This window comes from Camelus ferus, chromosome 13 (assembly GCF_009834535.1).
Source record: "Camelus ferus isolate YT-003-E chromosome 13, BCGSAC_Cfer_1.0, whole genome shotgun sequence".
Classification (NCBI taxonomy): domain Eukaryota; kingdom Metazoa; phylum Chordata; class Mammalia; order Artiodactyla; family Camelidae; genus Camelus; species Camelus ferus.
Window position 1 is genome coordinate 40,509,948 of NC_045708.1, and position 19,455 is coordinate 40,529,402.

Consider the following 19,455-nt stretch of genomic DNA (forward strand, 5'->3'; position numbering starts at 1 on the left):
AGCAAGAGTTAGAGCATAGAAGATCTTAGCTTCTGTGTAAAGAAATGTAGACTTTGTTACCAGGGACCATCATGGCTATGTAAGTACAGACATTCAGTGTACATTGATGGGGTCTCAAAACCACTACAGATTCTAAAATTCTAAAAACTCTAAGACTTTTTAGGTCTCAGCAAGATTTTCTTAGAAACAAACTCAGCCTCAAAATATACTTCAAAATATTTTTCTGATAAATTAATGGATAGAGATAAAGACTATTATTCGATCTTATTTTATCTTTCCAGTGTCCCAGAATACTAAGTCTGGGAGTTACCCTATAGTGTATCCAATCTCCTATTTCCCAATGAAGAAATGGAAGCACAGAGAGAGAGAAACTTGCCCAAGGTCACATGGGGTGTACAAGTAGAACTGGGTCTAGCCCCTGAGTTTCTTCCCCTCCCCAGTCCTGAGCTTAGATAAAATCCCTCCACGCCACTCAGCGTCTTCCTGTAGCAAAGCCAAGCTGCATGGTTGAGTCCTGTTTTCCAAAACTGTCTTTCTCAAACTGCTTTTGACAAAAATTCCTGTTTTCAATGATTTTTGTTAAAAAATTGGAATTGCGTCACCCAGGGGAAAAAAAATATCTGGTTTAAAGACAACATAAAATTACTCAACTTTCTGAATAAAAGCACCTAATTAGAGAACTTATGCTCTTTGGGACAAGTCACAAATCAGAAAAGAAATTTCATTAATGTTTTTGGACCATGTTCATGGGGGAGGGGAGTTGGGGATTTGGAGGTGAGGTGGGGAGGAGGAATTAATTACATTGGAAAGAAGTCACAAATTATCCCTGCACAGTGGCTCGAACTGAGGCCCCCAAATTTAAAGGTCTACAGGAAATAGAAGCAGGCTGTCTGCCTGAACGCCAACTCCTGGATGGAAAAGTTTCTCTGCTTCCGCATCTGGCTTTTCTCACTCTTTCATTTTCCCACTCAGTACTATTTGAGTGAATTTAGAGAAAAAAAACTCTTAGACCACAGCAATTGGGAACGAACGTTTAAAATAAGCCCAGACTATAACATAGTGAATAGCACTGAGCAGGGAGTTAGGAAACCTGTGAGTATCAATCAGTCTTCCAGGAAACCACCTCCATTTCCCAGCAAGCCAACCATAGTTGTTCCTCGTTATTTGTGGATTTCATATTTGTGAGTTCGCCAGCTTGCTAAAATTTATTTGCAGTCCCCCAAATCAATACTTGGGGCATTTTCAGGGTCATTCAAGGACATGTACAAAGTGATGAAAGATTTTAGATACTCATCACACATGCCCCCAGTTGAGTTCGAACAAGAAGATGCTCTGCCTTCTTGTTCAGTTCTTGTACTTTCGAGTGTCCGTCTCATGGCCTAATAGTGCCATGTTTTTCACATTTTTGTGCTCTCTATTCATGACTTTGCTGTGTAAAATGGCCTCCAAACATAGTCTGGCAATGCTGTCTAGTGTTTCTAACTGTAAGAAGGCTGTGACAGTGCCTTACAGAGAAAATATGTGTGCTAGATAAGCTTTATTCAGGCCATTCAGGCATGAATTATAATGCTGTTGGGCATGAGTTCAATGTTAATGATTCAACAATATATATTAAATACGATGTCTTTAAACAGAAACCCACATAAAGCAGGGTTATGAATTGATTGGTTGACAAAGGTGTTGTGAACAGAGGCTCATAGGAGCCTAACATTATATTCCCACTGGAAGCAATGGTTCCGTATTTGCTAATTTGGTATTCGTGGTGACTTTATAGAACATAACTCCACAAATAACAAGAATTGGCTGTAATTCACTGACAGCTCGAAAGTCTCCATTCCAGAGAGGACTTTCTCTGACCTCGTTATTTGAACCAGCACCACCCCTCCCCAGGGGCACTTCCCATTTCCTTTCTCACCATTGGTTTTCTCCATGGCACTAATCACCTTCTGAGACAGTATGAGTTTTATTGTTCATTTGTTTACTTTCTGCCTCTCTCCTTAGAAAGTAAGCTCTGTGAAAGCAAGGATAGCTGTCTACTTAGTTCAGTGCTCTTAAGTTCAGCACTTGTAAGAGTAAACAGTACAGAGCAGCCATATAGGAAATAGTTGGATGGATGAGTGAATGGATGAAGGAGTAACAATACCCTTGTCAGGGCTTCTGGGAGGGAAAACAGTAAGCCTTGCTTCTCTTCCCTGTTCTATTAGTATCTTGCTGACTATATTACTTAAGCCAAAATATGTACCTTCTTTAGTCTTCATTCATAAAATGAAAGGGTGGATTTTAAGCATTTTGTGCATCATGTTATGCTTTGAAAATGTGAGAAAAGCTATAGATACTCTACCTAGAAAAAATGAACATTCAGATTTATACGCAATACTTTTACCCACATTTTCAAGTGGTTCACAGAATGCCACCTATGATTTGTGGATCTCAGTTTGAGAAACGACAGCCTTGGACTAGAATGCATGGCTAAGTCATCTTCTCACTCTTAATATCCATTTTTTTAATCCATTCCCTGAGGGAAAAAAGTCCTGGGAACTTACCACATACACAGCATTGGATTAGGTGATATGGGGAAAGCATAGGAGACATAAAAATAAGATTCAACTTTCAGCTCCAATGGTGTATATATAGTAGAAGCGAAGGGATAGTCAAATAGAGAAGAAAAGAATTTTAGCTAGAGGGCACATACTGGGCAAAGGTGCAGATCTGGAAAATACAGGATGTAGTTGGGAAATAAATAATTCTGGTCTCTGTCTGGAAACCCCCTGGCGAGCTTAGCACAGTAGGTCAGGAAGAAACAAATGCCCTTACTTTGTCAGCAAGGACACAAAAAGACAGCCATCATCTGCTAGTGAAGCTATAGCAAATCCTTTTGTTTCATCTCCAACAATTTCTGCTGCCCCAAGACAGCCAGTGTCCAGACCCAGTGGCCAAGAATTGCTTGGTTTTCTTCTTTACACCCCTATTGTTCCTTATACTTGCGCTAACTGCCTGGACCGTAGCAAATGCTTTCACATATGTTGTCCTATTTCTTCACACCTTTTCCCAGGTGAGGAAGTTGAGGCTCAAAAAGGTAACGCAATGTGTCCAAGGTCACATTTATTGGTAAAGCCAGCATGAAGAATCCATGACTTTTGACTTCAAATCCATGTTCTTTCCCCTGTACCCTACTGTTTTTGCCTAGGCATGCCTATCCTTAATTGCAGTTGGATGGAATTTGAAATCATACATTGGAAGCATGCAGAGATAGGGATGTAGCCTGAAGGAATCTGGAAAGAGGTGATGGACATACGTCAGCATGTTATATCAGAGACACCAAGTTAAGACTATACACCAAGGAGAATGGATACGGAGTTGACACCACGCTGCAGGCAATACCACACCGCATTACTACACCCATATCCTATAAATATCTCCTCATAAAATGTTTAATTACAGTATCATTAAAAAATGATAAATATTATCTTCATTTTATAGATGTGGAGATGGGAGCTGAGAGACTTGTTTGAGTTCTTAGAGCTAGTCAGGAAAAGACCCAGAATTCAGATCCCAGGGTAAATGACTCCATAGCTGACCTTTTCCCTACCATGTAACAGTACTGTTCTGGTTTGAACTTAGTCTTTGTTGTGAAGAGCAAACGCTCCAAATGAGCATTCCATTCAGCACAAAGGAAAGTCTTATAGGTTTTGATGGAGCCAATTGATTTCAAATGGTTCTTCTGAATAGATACTTTCACAACCCCAATTTTTAACTTGTTTTATAGAAATCTGATTCCACACATCTTCCCCCTGCTTTTACAGGAGGACATCTGGCTTTCCAACTGGAATTCCTTCTCCACAAGTCAGGCAAACATGATTGGACAGGAAATTGAATTCCTTCCCCCTGGTTTGCACACTTGCCACCTGTCCCCTCCATTCCCCCTTTACAGCCCAGAGAATATGAAAACACAGACCTTCTGTGGACTAGTCAGTGAGAGACAACAATGCTACCTGTTGGCTGAAACTGAATGGTCCTACAGCCATTGTCTTCCACACATCCCACTCTCTAGTTTCACATTTAGGGCGCCCATATGTCTCATCTTGGTGCCTCTGCTCCCAGTATCCCACTTCATCTGTGACTCTCTAACCTCAAGTCCTCTTGATCAAAGCTTTCTCACCTTTAAAAACAAATCAGTTCAAATGCCCCCTCCTCCAAGAAGTCTTCACTGATCTCCTACAATGGATATTAATCTTTCCCTTTTATATCATCCTCAGCTGTAAACCTCTTATTAGTACCTCATATTAAACTATCACAATTTATAAAAGTGTATCATTCCCTCTACTTAACTACTTGACTTCTCAACTTTCTCATGGCAAGAACTACACGGTGTTAATATTTGAGTCCCCACAACATAGTGTCTTAAATGTAGTTAGTTAAATCCCTTTCCAGAAATGATCATTGTGATCATAATGTCTCTAATTTGACAAGCACTTATTTTGAGCCAAATATTTTTCATGCATTATTTCTATTTCTTACGATAAACCTGCAGGGTAGTTTCCATCATCCTCGTTGTTCAAGTGAGGAAACCAAGACTCAGTCAACCAATAAGCGGAGGAGCAAGAATTCAAACTTGAGTCCATGCCTCCAAAGCCCTTTGTTCTTGGCACTTGGCAGTTTAATGTAATTGGAAAATAAACCTTGAAAAAGTGAGGCATTGCTTGCATTCACTGAAGTCTCTAAACTTTAACCTCTCACACCACTATCTGAAACAAACTTAAGATCAGAGAAAAGGTCCCCGAGTACCTCTGATAATTGTCAAGGGGTCCCTAGATAAAAGCCATTTACTTTGAGAAACATTGTAATATGATGATTATGAACACAAATTCCGAAGCCAGATTGCTTCAGACTGAATGCTGACTCTGCTGTTTGATAGCCTGATGTTCTTGGGAAATTACTTAACTTCTCTGTGTCTCATTTCTTTATTTATAAAACAGACATCATCATCACCATCACCTTCTTCATCATCGTCATCATCATCGTCGGTACCACTCTGCTTCCAAAGTTTTGTTGTGAGAATTAAAATAGTTAGATGAATAAGACATTTAGGAACGTGCTCAAAAGCTTTGTTCAGTTATTATTACTGGGCCAGCAGTTGCAAACTGTTGGCTTGTAAGTAGGATCTGATCTGCAGATTATTTTTAACTGTAATTGCTCCACATCGTATATTTTGAAGTAGTAATTTATTGCCAACACTTAAAATTTTTTAGATTACACACACCAAAAAAGCACAAATTCTGGTTTCTCTTTGAAAATCAGAAGATCTAGTAACTCTGAACACTTCTTCCTGCCTGGCCATAATCCATTGGTCCATGAGTAACAAATGGCCCCATTTTTACAAAAGCATGAATGCCCCAGAGCATCATCAGGGCCCTTGTGTTACCTTAAGCTCAGACACCTCTCTCATTTGTGTTTTGTGCTGTTTTGAACTGTTTTGAAGGTTTTGAACTATTATCTAATCTACCATATGCTTCAATGAGTTGAGTTATCAAATTTTCCAGTCCAAACACAATTTTAAACAGCAAACTAGGTAAGCATTCATGTTAGCTGGCTGATAGGAAAATGGGTGTTGAAACAGATATAGCTGATAACCAAAAGAAAGAAAAACCCAACAGCAGACATAGCACTTCACCATGATAAAGCATCACAATCAAAGTCACACTCAAAATGTAGCATCACAATGTAGTATCGTGTTACCTGAATGCTTGCTCACAAGGTTGATCCTTCCCCTTGCCTCCTACTGTAAGATCTCACTCAAATATTATCTCATTAGGTCTATCCAAATCTTTTAATTATACTCTCTATACAAACCAGAAGGAATTTCTTATTCCCTTATTGCACAGGGCACAATTTGAGAAATTCTATCCTTATCTTCATCATAGCCTTCTCAACGAGACCATGAGTCCAGAGCACAGGGGCATGGTAGAATTTGCTTGTGTGCTCCTTAGGGATAAGCAAAGTGCCTTGGAATTATCTGAGAAATATGTGAGTGAATTATAGTAAGAAAATTAAAAAAAAACAAACTTCCTAGCCTCCTTAGGTAGAGGATATAAAATATAATTTTTTACAAATATTTCAATCAAAAAATTCAAAATATATTAGGCATATAAGGAGGTGACCTTCCATTAGAAACATTCATTTATGTTATTTTTCCCTTGGAGGCAGACATGGGTTGGCTTCCTCTTTGTTTTTTGCTTTTTTGTAGCATGGCAGGTTGCTTCAACTGTCTAAATCAGTTTTCTCATTTTTAAAATGAGGATTTCTGATTGTTATTTTTTTTAATGGAGGTACTCGGGATTGAACCCAGGACCTACTTCATGCTAAGCATGCACTCTACCGTTGAGCTATTACTGTCCCCCTAAAATGAGGACTTCTATTGGTCCATCAGGTCTCATTTTGCACCTCATCTCCTATGAGAAGCCTTCCAAAACATCCACAACTAGGTTTAAGTGCCTCCCTACGAGCTCCCACAGCCCCCAGGCTCTATCACACCACCCTGAAATTCCCTAGACTATCACTTCAATGAAGGCAGGAATTATGCCCCATTCACCACAAGATCCCTTGAACAGACTAAGTGCTCAGAGAGTATTTGTTGACCGAAAGAAATAGATGATTGAATCAATAGCTAAGTGACTCTACTTCCAAGGTAGCTGGAAGAACCCAAGTCCAAGTTGTCATCACTATTACACACGATGTCTAACATGGAGGAGCGGAGCTGGGAAATCTGCTTTGGCCCAAACTGCTGTCTGTTGCTCCCATCTGTCGCTGTCCTGGCCCCAGCCCTTCCCCCATTACACTCCCATTGAGCTTTCCTGGAGCTGACCCCATGCAGGCAGGGCTAGTGGGGTGTTTTCCAGCCTCACCAACCTAATTGTTCCTCATTTCCTGCCTGTAAATGGTACAAGGTGTGGAGTTGCACCTCCCAATGTCCCCATTTCAATCATTTGTCTACATTAATCGACACTAATGGCTTTTACAAATGTAAGTCTTTAAGCTCCAGTAACTTACATGTGTTTGAGGAGGCCATTGAAAGAAAGCAAATTCCCTGTTCCTTTAGCTTCCAGGGAAATGTTCTCCAAATATCCTGAAAGCAGGGGCAGAGCCCAGCATTCCAAAGCACCGTGCTTTTGCTTGGCGATCCCTCAAGAGACTGAGTTGTTATTATTAATAAAGTGTGACTTTCTCAAATGAAGGAACAAAGCCCTGTGTGTTACCAACTGCATGGAAAAGACAGGCGCACTGAGATTTGAATCACATCAGTTTACTTGACACCCCAAATTGCATGTGTTTAACTTTTATTTATTTTTAAAAATATTTTTAAAGAATGTAACAGCATTAGACACGAATTAAAAAATATTTTTGTCTTTGAATTCTATCACACTACCTTGAAATTCCCTAGACTATCATTTTCACTCCCGTATTTCGTCCAAGACTAGAAAACTGTATCTCCACTATCTCAGAAGTATCACTGTCAGCCTTTTACCATAGTTATTGTATTCAATATAATACAGTCTTATACCCTCTTTCTTCATTTAATGTTATAACATAAATGCATGTTTCTAGTTATAATTCTAGTTTTAAGAGCTAGTATTTATTTGTTTTTAATACAGAAGTTTAATCTCCTTAACCATCACCTCTTATTAAACAGTAGAATACAAGACCAATAATATTTTAAAAAAACAGAAATTTAGAAAATAAGCAGCAGACTAGGGGGAAAAAAACCCAGACAAACATAAAAGATTATGAAAGATTCCTCACCCACCTTGTCATTAGCCATTTGACCAGTATCCCTTTTGAGGATCCCCATATATCATCATTCTGAGAACCAGACATCGGAGGCAAAATTCTGATGAGAACAGACAACAGAAAATAATTCAAAAAAATTGTTTGAAAACCATAAGTACAATAAATCCTGTGAATAATTCAAAGTCCCATGATTAAAAGATGGGCAGTCTTCAATTCACCAAAACAAATAAATAAAAATCTAATAATATATGATTTACTTAAGACAGTGTTGCTAAGACAGATTACCTGGTACAATTAGAAGACAATTTCAAAACTGCATGATCTTAGCCAGAACTCCCCCCAAAGCAGATACTGAGACAAAGGCTAGTGTGCAGATAGCTCATTTGGGAAGTGATTCTTGGAAGCAGGTGCTAGGAGCAGAGCAAATGAATCACACGGAGAGAAGGGAAGTAGACCAATGTGAGGATGTATCATCACTGATCTGGTCACCACTATGAAAGAGTGATGGTGATCCTGCCGGGACTCCTAAGGAGCCTTCTAGAAAGCGTCTCAGAACTATTTTCCCAGAAGATGATTGAAGGAAGAATTTATTCACTGGTTGTCAACCCCCACTGTTCAAGCATAACTCCATGGGAACTAACGACCTTTCCTGGCTCTGTCAGTTAGCATAATACTGCTCCCTATCGACTGAACTGGCTGTCTCGGCAGCAGCTGAAGTAAGAAGGGCTGCTGAGGGGGTCTGAAGTGGCTCACAAGAGGCACCTGATACAGTCCATCCTTGGCATCAGCCAGAGTTGCTCCTGCCTCCCATACAGTTCATCCCCTTCAAGGAGGTGGCTGGCCGTCCTGCAAGTGAAATAAGGTAGGTCCTCACACTCACCGCAGTCCACGCCTTATTCAGTACTCATCATCTCCCCCATCTACTGACTGCCCTCACTCCCAGCCAGTACTTGAGCCAGTCTAGGCTGTTTCCTGGTGAACTGCCCCAGGATGTCATCCCTAAGGGTACCCACGTCCCTGGCTGCTCCTGGGCATGGTTGTTTCAGCTGTCGGTTCCCCATTCTCACACAGATGGAAGATGAGTCCCTTGAATTTCTACTTGACCCTGCCTCCATTCTGCAGTGGCAACCCTTGTTCCTCATGGTAGTCAGGGTCCATCACCCCCACCAGTTCAGCAACTCCCTTCTTTGCTTGTTGGCCCAATGACAGAGAAGGCCAGAATGGCCAGGTGGAAATGCCGTTTGAAGTTCAGCGGAAATTTCATTGAGTCTCCTGGTAGCAGTTCCCTTCTTAGGAACTAGAACTTTAATCCAGCTCATCCTACTGATCAAGCCCACAAATCTCATCCTGAAGGTTTACATTCTAGGACTTCTTTCATAACAAACTCTCTTAGACTGGTTTCCCCCAAAGACAGAACTCAAGACAAAGTGCAGGTAGTTTATTTAGCAAGTAATTCCAGGAAGGAGGGATGAGGGACAGGAGTAAAACAAAGCAAGACGGAGGAAGGAGAGAAAGCCCATACAAGTTTGCACTGCTGATTTGGCCACAGCTAGAGTAGACAGGTGCTTAATGCATGCATCTTGAAACTGTCCACTCAGCAGTGAAAGAGAAAAGAATTTCTATCATTTTGTGCTCAATTGTTTTTTCCTTTGCATAAAGCTAAGTCACTAATCGTTGCCAAAATTCCCTTTTTTTTTAAACTCTGCATCCCCAGCATGCAGTGCAGGCTAATTTTATTTTATTGTCCACGTCAGAGACATTTTCCCTTATAAGATGTCATTTTCTATTTTCTGAGCGCTGAACTTCTAAATGTTTCTGCCTTGAAGCTCCAGTATTGGATTTCTCTCAAGTTCCAGGACTTTGGCATTCCTCCTCTCTGTCTAATGTAAGTTCCAGTGGTTCATGTGGTGTCCTCATTTCCAAAGCGGCTTTGCTCCCCTTCTCCTCGCTCCCCTGACCCACCCTCCATGCATTATGGATGGATGTCATGCTTCGCCATCTCCTTCAACCCCATTAGTCAACTAGAACACATTGTGATGATAAAAATCTTTGCCAAAAATTCCTGGCTATGATCACGCTGGGCTCTGAAGGAGCACACTTTAGTTTTCAGATAGGTTCAAACGAGCAGTAATGCCAACAAGTGAGTTCTAAGTTCTTCCCAGAGAAGAAGCATTTCTGGCTGAAGAGAGCAGTGGAAGGAGTCAGAAGAAGGTAGGGGTTTGAGTACGGCCCTGACACAGCGGATGAGGGGCCCTGAGGAAACTGAAGCTCTAAAGGGGTGAGAGCATTTTCCCATCTGTAAAGTGAGCGTGATAGTCACAGCTGTGTCTTGAGTTGCTGGGAAGGTCAAATGCAGAAACAACTAACATTTGCATAACGTATTATTATCTCATATGTTAAAGTGGCTGCTATGACATGATCATTAGCTTCGTGTAAACCTAATTACCTACTCCCCCCCGACCAAAATAAAAAATTATAGCTTCCTGTGAACTGGTAAAATTACCTACCTATTGGACTTCTTCAAGTACGCATCTACTGAGAACTACTGTTTCCGCCCAGGTTGAGGTAAAAATTTCAATGCCTATGAATAAAGGCATTTGACAAAATGTAATTAAATTCCATCCCTCCTGCATTAGTCAGATTGGACTGCCATAACAAAATGCCATAGACAGAGTGGCCTAAATGATAGAAATTTATTTTCTCAGAGTTCTAGAGGCTAGAAGTCTCAGATCAAGACGTGGGCAGATTCTGGTGACAATCTCTTCCTGGCTTGCAGATGACTGCCTTCTTGCTTTGTCCTAAAAGACAAAGCGAGGAGGGCTGGGGGGAGGGAGGGAGGGAGAAAGTGGGACTCTTTCTCTTCTTATGAGGACACCAGATCTGTTAGATTAGGGCCCCACCCTTATGACCTCATTTAACTTTAATTACCTGCCTAAAGGCTCTATCTCCAAATACAGTCACACTATATTTGAGTTAGGGCTTCAGCGTAAGAGTTTTAGGGGTCAAAATTCAGGTCATAACATCTCCCAAGCTTGCAGTATTATATAAACAATCCAGTTAGGAAAAAAAGTGATTCCCCATCCTTTCTTCAGATTCATCTATTAGAAAGAAACTCTCCAATCTGGTCTTTAAAGAGAGAACCACCCTGCAATCCAAATCGACCTCTACTCAAAACCCCTCACCCAGGGAAGACATTTGGCCATTGATTCTCTAGGGTTCCCCATCCACGGCCCCCAGCATCCCTCACTTCTGGGGTCAAGGTGCAGATCTTCACTGCACATGTCTAGTCCTAGCTCTTTGTGCAGTCTGCTTTGTCTAAGTTTCTGAATCTGACTCTCTCTCTTGCTTCTTGGTTTTCCTGCTAGTCTCCCCTCCCTTCCACTCTCCTCTCTTCTATCTCTCTTTCCAGGGGGCCAATATACTACAAAAAGTCTGAAAATACGAGGAAAATCGTGTCTTCATTTGAACTTTTTAGATTAACAATTGGACCCAATGCTTTAAATAGGGAGATATTTCAACTACATAAGTGTCTGGAGGTTGGAGAAACATATAATGAACATATTACTTGAAAAAGTAACTGATATTTAAAAATAAGCTTGTTCTAAAGTCTTCTGGCTTTTGGATATCCTGTGTGTCTCTGCCTTCATCTACCCGTCTCTCTTCCTTCCTCCCACTCCTCCTCTTCTCTGTCTTTGTAGATCTTCCCTATGTCAGTGCCTCCCTATGCTCCTCTCTTGTCATCTCTGTCTTCCCATTTCTCCATCATGATGCCTGTCCTCCCCTCCCCATTCCCCTCCCTCTTTCTCTCCCCTTCCCTCCCACAGATACCCTCCATTAGCAGCTCTATTTGGCTTTATCATTTCAGCACTGCTGTTTTGGCATGAGAATCTTTCCAATTTCCTGTCATAATAATGAAGCTTAGAAGAGAGCATGTCAAAAGTTTCCTGTAAACAGAGGAGGTGCTAAATGAGCTCTCTCGTTGATAGGGTTCAAGAAATTGGGTCTTTTTGCCATGATTCTCCATAAAGTGCTGTGTGTCTAGGCTGGTCACAGGGCCTAATTCCCAGCCAGACAGAAGACACATTTACTGAAGGAAGGCAGACTGGGTTCTGGAAAGGGCTCTCAACCCAAAGTCAAGAGCTTGGTATGCAAAGCACAGCTCTGGCATCCACGGACTGTCTGATCTTTGAAAAGTCCCTTGACCTCTCTGGATTTTTGTTTCCTCAACTCTAAAAAAAGGAATTGGAGTGTTAGTCTTTAGGAACCTTCTGGCTTTGACTTTATGATTCTGTACTCTTTACAAAACACTATACTTCAAATATACGTACTCTTTGTGTGTGGGGTAAATATAGACGTCAGTGTATATGTATATAAAACATACATCTAAATGTATGGATGTGAGTGTGTATGTATGTAACACACACACACACACATTCTTTGGAGGAAACATTCTGGAAAGCCATTCTGAAACTTCTTTCCTACAAGCACCATGGGTCCTAGGTGGGAGGAAAGTTTAATTCCCCTAAAACCCTAAGAGTAAAGAAAGAATCTGGAAAATATATCACAATGAAAGCAAGGTTAGGATATGGAATTTTGGAGGTGGTTTTTTTTTTTTTTGGTTTTATTTTATATGAAAATATAGGCATTGTATTATAAAACTAAATAGATCACATATTTGGATCCTGATTCATAAGTACTTTAAAGTTGGTGTTGATTAAAATGCTAAGAATTTGTTGGGCTTGAAAGGTAAGTTAAAATTAGCAAATTCTGTTAATGGATAGTGATCACAAAGAGAAACATGTTCTATAAACTATGTTTCTCTTTGACGAAAGTGTACCCACATAGACTGTTGAGTGTATGGAAGCTGAGTTTCAGGGCCCCAAGAAAACAACGGCATTGTTAATTTATTACTGAATTAATACATGCCTACCGTGTACCTGAGCTTAAAGGAAATGCGATATGGCCCTTGCCCTTCTAGAGATGTACAATAAACCAATAAAAATGCATCGACAGTATTGTGATACGCTATGAAGGAAAAGAAATGAGGTGATACAGGAGGAGGTATGGGTGATGGGGGTGGGGGGTTTAGGGTAGAAAATGTGACAATCCGGTCGGGGTGAGATGTGCTCCGAGACACCTTCCTTACCTCACCATCCCGAGGGCGGCAGGAAGCCTTGCTTTGTGGGGCGCCTGCTCGCCAGTCAGCGCAAGTGACTGAAATCAAGCTACTCTATCAATCACGCCTGGCTCACCTGTGCCTTTACAGAGGGCGCAAGATTTCAGTTTTATTCTCCCAACCAGCTCAAGAGGTAAGTACTGTTGTCTTCATTTCACATGGGTTTGAGGGGATGCAAAGTTACACACTGATTCTAACATGCAAAGGAATATAGTACATTTTCTCCTTAACTCTCATGAGTTTAACTATGAATGAGCCTCCGTCTCCTGGGCAGTTGCGGGGTGGGGAAACTACGTTCTACTCCAGTCTGCTACGCTTACATCCTAATGCAAGAATCTAGCAGTCCTTTCTGGGTACCACGTAGCTTCCTTTAGGTGCAGTTGGCTCAGTCACTGGCATTTGCCCTCTCCTGCTCTGGCCTAGGGTACCACCTAGGGGGAGGTACTAAGGCAGCAGAGCAGAGATGAAGGCTGTGCCCCTGGGGCCCCTCAGACCATTGCTGGCCTCTTCTGCGGAGGGGCCATTTGGAGTTGCTTCCTGGACTGGCCACTGCTATTACCTCTGGCAACTACTCCTGTGCGTGGGCATTGCCCTGTGTGCTCTGCTACTGAAGGGGGCACTAGGCAACCCAAGATCTCTCTCTCTTTTTCTCCCCACCCCACCACAACCCCACCCCTTCCCCACTCAGCTTCTGAATCGCCTGGGGGACTTACTAACAACTCAGCCTTTTCTTTGACACCTCTGGTTCTGTGGATGCCTCACCTCCAGTCCCTGCCATGGGCTGCATCCTGCTCCTGGCTTTCTGCACTTGCTACAGCAGTCCTGCGGCAAGCTTGCTGCCTCTCAACTCAGTGACTTCCCATGCCTTCCCAGGGGCGTGTGGGAAATTTGGGTCACCTGATCGTAACACACAGGAAAGACAGGTGGCTTGGAAAAGCCTAGTTCTGGGTCTCCCTCTGTCTCTCTATTCTGTACTGATGACTCTGTACCTCTTTTCAGAGTCCTAATTATAAGGCCAAGGGGAGTGCCTCTTTCCCCCATACCACTCACCTAACACCTACGGCCCTCCCCTGCTCTGGGCTGAGATGCAGAGAGGGCACAACATGCCTGCCTCTCCTGTTTGTCTCTTTCCCAGAGCGTTTGCAGCTGGAAGGCAACGGCCTCAGGGCTCTCATTTCTTGCACGTGTTTTCTTCTATGTCACGGCAGCAAGCCTCAGGGCCTGGTCGCCGCAGGTGGAAGGAGCAGCCTTTCTACAATTACAGAAGAAACTGTGATCTAAGATATTCAGGTTTTATTCTTCCTGTGATAAAGGAATTTAGAAATTCTCTGTAGTAACCAGCCCAACATCTATTCCCCTTTTCTTCCTTAGGATACATCCCCTGTTTTCAGGGGATTCAGGGCCACAGTGTGCTCGGTTAAAAGCGCTCTCCTCCCCAGACACAGAGGTTACTAGAGCTGCCATGTGACCAAGTCCTTGCCAATGAGCTACGTGTGGAAGGCAGGTGCTGTGCAGGGTTTTCCTCTTTTAAAAAAGAACAGGTTTGACTAGTGTATGTTTTTGGTTTCAGCCCTTTTCTTTTCCCCTTCTTCCTGCCAGGCATGCAGGCAGGACGCCTAGCAGGGCAGTGACCAGCTTGCAAGTACTGAAGATGTTCCCAGAGAGAGGAGGCAGGTGTCTGGGTCTGTGTCAGGCCTCATTCCACTGGAGAAGCAGAACCAGTTTGGGGGAGAGGGGAGACCGGGGCAGGGAGACAGAGAGAGCTGGATAGAAGGGGAGTGATTTATGTAATTGCGGGGGCTGTCTAGTCTCAGCAAGTCTGAAACCTTTAAGGCAGCTTATCAGGAAGGGCCGGCTGGAACTCTGGGGCACAGGAGGAGACTGAAATCCACAGGTGAAATTCTTTTTTCTTCAAAGAAGCCTCAGTCCTGCTCTTAAAGTCTTTCTATGGATTGAATCAGGGCCACCCAGATTATCTAGGATAATCTTCCTTAGCTCAAGTAACCTGATTATAGACTTCAATCACATCTATAAAATACCTTTAAGACAGGAGGGAAGGGGGCAGGGCTCAACCACTGAAAGAATGACACAGCAGTTGAGGACAGGACGAAGTGGTTAGACCCAAGATGGTGGAAGATTCAAGTTCCAGTAGACCTTGAGCCTCACCCACAGGTGCCATGACAATTTCCAAGGCGGACTGTAAAAGACCAAAAAGTGGGCAGGGGTTCTAATTCTCGGAAATCTCCGCCCCTTCCCCAAAGTAGTTGGAATCCTCCTACTCATTTGCATATGAAATTACAGAGCCCATCAAAACTAACAACCCCTCATGGTCGCTTTCTCTCTTGCCTTCTGAGATGGCCCTTACTCTGTCGATGGAGCGTGTATCTCCCTGAAAAATCTTGCTTTCACTTTACTATGCCTTGCTCTTGAATTCTTTGCTGCTTGAGACAAGAACCTCTTCTCTGGCAACATCTTCCTAGTCCTAGATTCGTGTTTGAGTGGATAACTTGGCCTCTCCAAGTTGACACATCAAACCAATCATCACAGGGTCCCAAACAGCATTGTGTTGCCACCCCACTAGCTCTGGACTACCTGCTTCTGGATTTGTTGTTACCCGAAAAAACAAACAAACAAACAAACAAATAATAAAACCCTATGGGTTAAGCCTTAATAGCCAGGTTTCTACAACCTGCAACCAAAGGCAAACCCTACCTACTGCATTCTTCCTCCACAAAACTCAGCTTTCGGCTTTTAAATTGCTTGGACTCAAATATCTAATGTTTGTCAAAACCACGTAATAGCTCTGTTGTTTCACAGAGGTGCTAGGCTTCTCCTCAAAGCTCTGAAATTCACTGTTTCAAAGAACGAGGAAGCTTGCAGGCAACAAGATTTATAAGATATGAAAAAAGAGCTAGAAATTTTTGACAGAAAAAGTATCCCTGCTATAGTACATGGGTAGAAAATCGGTAATTTGATTGAGGTTAGAAGCCAGCACTGCCTGGGACTAAAACCCATCACCCTCTTTCGACTGTGCCAAGATCAGAGCAAAACTCTCTGGTTGGCTGTCTGCGGGAAAGAGAACCGCCAACAAAGCTGCGGGGTGAACTTCTTTAGAACTCCGTACTCAGGAGAATGATCCTCATAAAATTACTGCCAGGAATATGTAGCTAAATCAGATTTATTCCATGTTAATTTGCTCTCACCATCACTATTAAAATTGAAATTTCAGCCTTTATATCTTATTCGTGATGACTGATGTAGGTTAACCTATGGCTGTATGAAGAAAGAAAGAAAGAAAGAAAGGAAAATTAAGGCTGATCACTTCTCAATGCAAGCTGTCAGAAACCACAAATATGCACTTGGAGGAAGCCAGAGGGGGCAGGGGTGAGCGGGTCAGCCAGCGCATTGGTGTCTGTGCTTGTTCTTGTCCAGTGAGCATGTCAAGATGGGACTATTAATTTGTATGTGTCAACTTGATTTGGAAAACGTTGGTGCTGATCTGCTAAGACAGCACATACCATCCCCTCCTGCTCTCCAAAAACCCCAGATAATAAAAGACCCTTATATTTTCATAGAGTTCATGGGATCTTCTCTCTCTTTGCTCTTTCTGTTACATAAACAACTTTCAGGGGTAGGCAGGGTAAAGAGTCTGAGCCCCATTTTATACATGAGGAAACAGCTTCAGAGACAAGAAATGACTCACTTGAGTTCACATGGCAAGGAAACCACACCACCCTCCATGATCCCTGGGAAAGAAAGAGAGGGAAAAGCAGCATCTTAAAGTATTTAGAAAAATCTTTTGAAAATTGAATAAAACTTGAGCCAGAATGTCTTGCTGACGACAAGAGACCAAAGAATGTGGGAGAGCGTGGCCTTTGCTCCCCTTTTAACTGGAGGACTGACATTAACAAAATCTGCCCTGTTAATTTCTTATGAGATCATGCAGAGTTTCAGGGAGGCTGGGCATGTCTGCCTGGCTGTTGTCCTTTAAATGCCACTAAATTCATATCTGAATTGTTCTAAGGCCATGTGTATTTTCAGACCCTATCACTTCTTGGGCCAAGTTGGGGGTGTGGCAAGTACAAACCGAGTCACTAATGAGGTCCTCTGTGGTTGGCCATGGATGGTGGGAAGAAGAAGAAAAGAAAAATTCATCCTTTTCCATAGACTAAAATTAAACTAGACCTAACCTGAAGATATGTGAAAGCATATCTTACCATTTTATTTTTTTTTATTTTATTTCATACCCTAGAAGTAGATAAGAATTATAAGCATCTGTGTGGCACTTGACAACTCATAGAGCCACAATTTCAATCAATACACCTCTCATGTAATAGAGAGCCTCACCTTACATGTGGGATGTGGGAAGTTTTCTCTGAAGCAGTAACTTATGAGTGTGGCCCTAAAGCTAAAACCCATCTCCTTTCTACTCTACCTAGATAGCGAAAGTCCCCACTTAGCTGCCTGTGGGAGAGGAATCGTCAATAACACATTCAAGTGGATTTGTTTAGAACCGATATTCATAAGAGTAATTACTATAAAAAGCTGCCAGTAATATTTACCTAAATTAGATTTATTCACTATTCATTTGCTCTCCCATCTCTATTGAAATTGAAATCTTAGCCCAAATATCTTCTTCAGAATGACAAACGTAGGCTCACCCATGGCTATCTGAAAAACAAAATAAAGTAAAAGGTGACATAAACAGAAATACAAAAAAATGTGTATTCTAGGGGAGTGAGAATGGGGTGTTAGGGTGTTCACGATGCCAAAGGGAGACTCCAGAGAGCAATTAGCCCAAGTTTGAGGGTACAGTAGGTGTTTTTAGAATATATATAGGAATATGTGTATACATATAAGTAAATTCTACTTATATACACATCAATTCATTTTGGATTCAACTGAATATATATCCAATTGTATTCATATAATAACATATGAATTCAATATATATTTTGAATTGAATTGATTCATAGCACTCTCATCTATTTTCTTTTATCTTCTTCTCTCATGCTCCTTTGTTCCTAATGCCTAGACGGTGTACTTCATGAATATTTGTGATATAAATTAAAGCACTTCTCCCCCATTTTCTGCTTCATGTGATCCACCTCTGTTGCCACCTCTGTACTGAACACAGACGTCAGCGCACAGTAAGTAGTTTGATAAGAACTTGATCAACTGAACTGAATTGACCCCTTCAAACTTTGTTTCCTGAGTTCAAAGCGCCTCACTGTCAGCACCACTTAGACAACCCAGGAGCTCACCTTCCCACTGCCAAGAAGGAGAAGGTAACACAATGCAGAAAGGTCCCAGCTCTGACAAGTCGGTGGGAGGTTCTGGTTTCATGGTCTGAGACCTAGCAATCAGTTAGAGAGAGGGAAATGGTTGCCATTGGAAACCTCGAGGCCCTGGAGCTGTCAGAGGGAGTGAAAGGCTGGAAGCTAATCAGGCATAATGAGCTTACAGTACCATAGATCATGTCAACTAGCATTCTTATTAATTTCCTGCCCAACGGCCATGCACAGAGGACTGATTCATCCATCAGTCCTTCCCCAGCCTGAGCCACTAAATCACCTGTCAAATCAGGAATGCAGTGATGAAAATTCAGGAGTGACACAGTGGCAGAAATATCATCCATCATCCCCCTCTACCCCACCTCTGGCAAGCATCTTACCCGTGCTTCCTTCTGAGTGGGAGGGACCAGACGCTGAGCATGTGAAGCTGTCAAGGACCAGAAAGAACGTCTAGCCCAAGGATGGTAGTAAGAGTCACCGGTTGTAGAAGAGACTAGTTCAGGGATGATGCAAATGTGGCACATGTTCTGCTGCATCCCCTTTTCTGTGTCCTTGGCCGACATCGTAAATCGATGACTCCATGCACACTCCTCACTGTAGCATCCCATGAACCTCCTACCAATGAATCTACAAAAGTGGGGTATAGAGGATAAAAATGTCCTTACTGGTAATGGGCAACCAAAGGAAACAATTTAATGTGCCCCATTTGGCTCCTTTTTAAAATTCCTGATCAACACATTTGCTACCTTTTTATTTTAAGACACACGGTCTAGCCTGAGCAGTCTACCTTTCCATCTCCAACAGTTTTCTTCTTCTCCAATTTAGGGGAAATCCATAAGGTTAGGGTGAGGCAGGAATGTGTGTCTCATACAGGGGCTAAGCCCAAGGATGAGGATTTGGAGTGTGGCTTATCCTGAGAGGGGGAACCTGGAAGAGCCAAAGGATGCTTTCACAGTCTGAGAGACAAAAGTTTATCTGGGGGATCATTACTATGCAAAGAAACAAATGCCAGGACCACGAAGAGACATAGGATGAGCATCCAGGTGCCTTTCAGGGGAGCCACTCGGCGCGTAGCTTGTGAACAGAAAGTATATACCCCAGTGCACATTTTTCTGTTGTATTCAGATAAAACAAGAGATCTGAGGGGTACAGCATGTCACCTAGGGAGGCTGCATACAAGGAGGTGAAACATAAGTGGAG

At 42.3% G+C, this 19,455-nt stretch overlaps 1 long non-coding RNA gene across 5 annotated transcripts in view; it reads right to left on the bottom strand.

Moving 5' to 3' along the window:
- Positions 1-19,455, bottom strand: part of LOC106730861 — a 207,035-nt gene that overhangs the window by 21,827 nt on the left and 165,753 nt on the right. For 3 of the 5 annotated variants that reach the window (XR_004325048.1, XR_004325046.1, XR_004325045.1), the window contains exons 9-12: positions 18,636-18,882; positions 18,226-18,317; positions 17,524-17,632; positions 7,802-7,885 (exon numbers count right to left, since the gene is read on the bottom strand). This is a non-coding gene — a long non-coding RNA (uncharacterized LOC106730861). The remainder of the gene's footprint in view (positions 1-7,801; positions 7,886-17,523; positions 17,633-18,225; positions 18,318-18,635; positions 18,883-19,455) is intronic. The other 2 variants (XR_004325047.1, XR_004325044.1) reach the window with 2 other exon arrangements.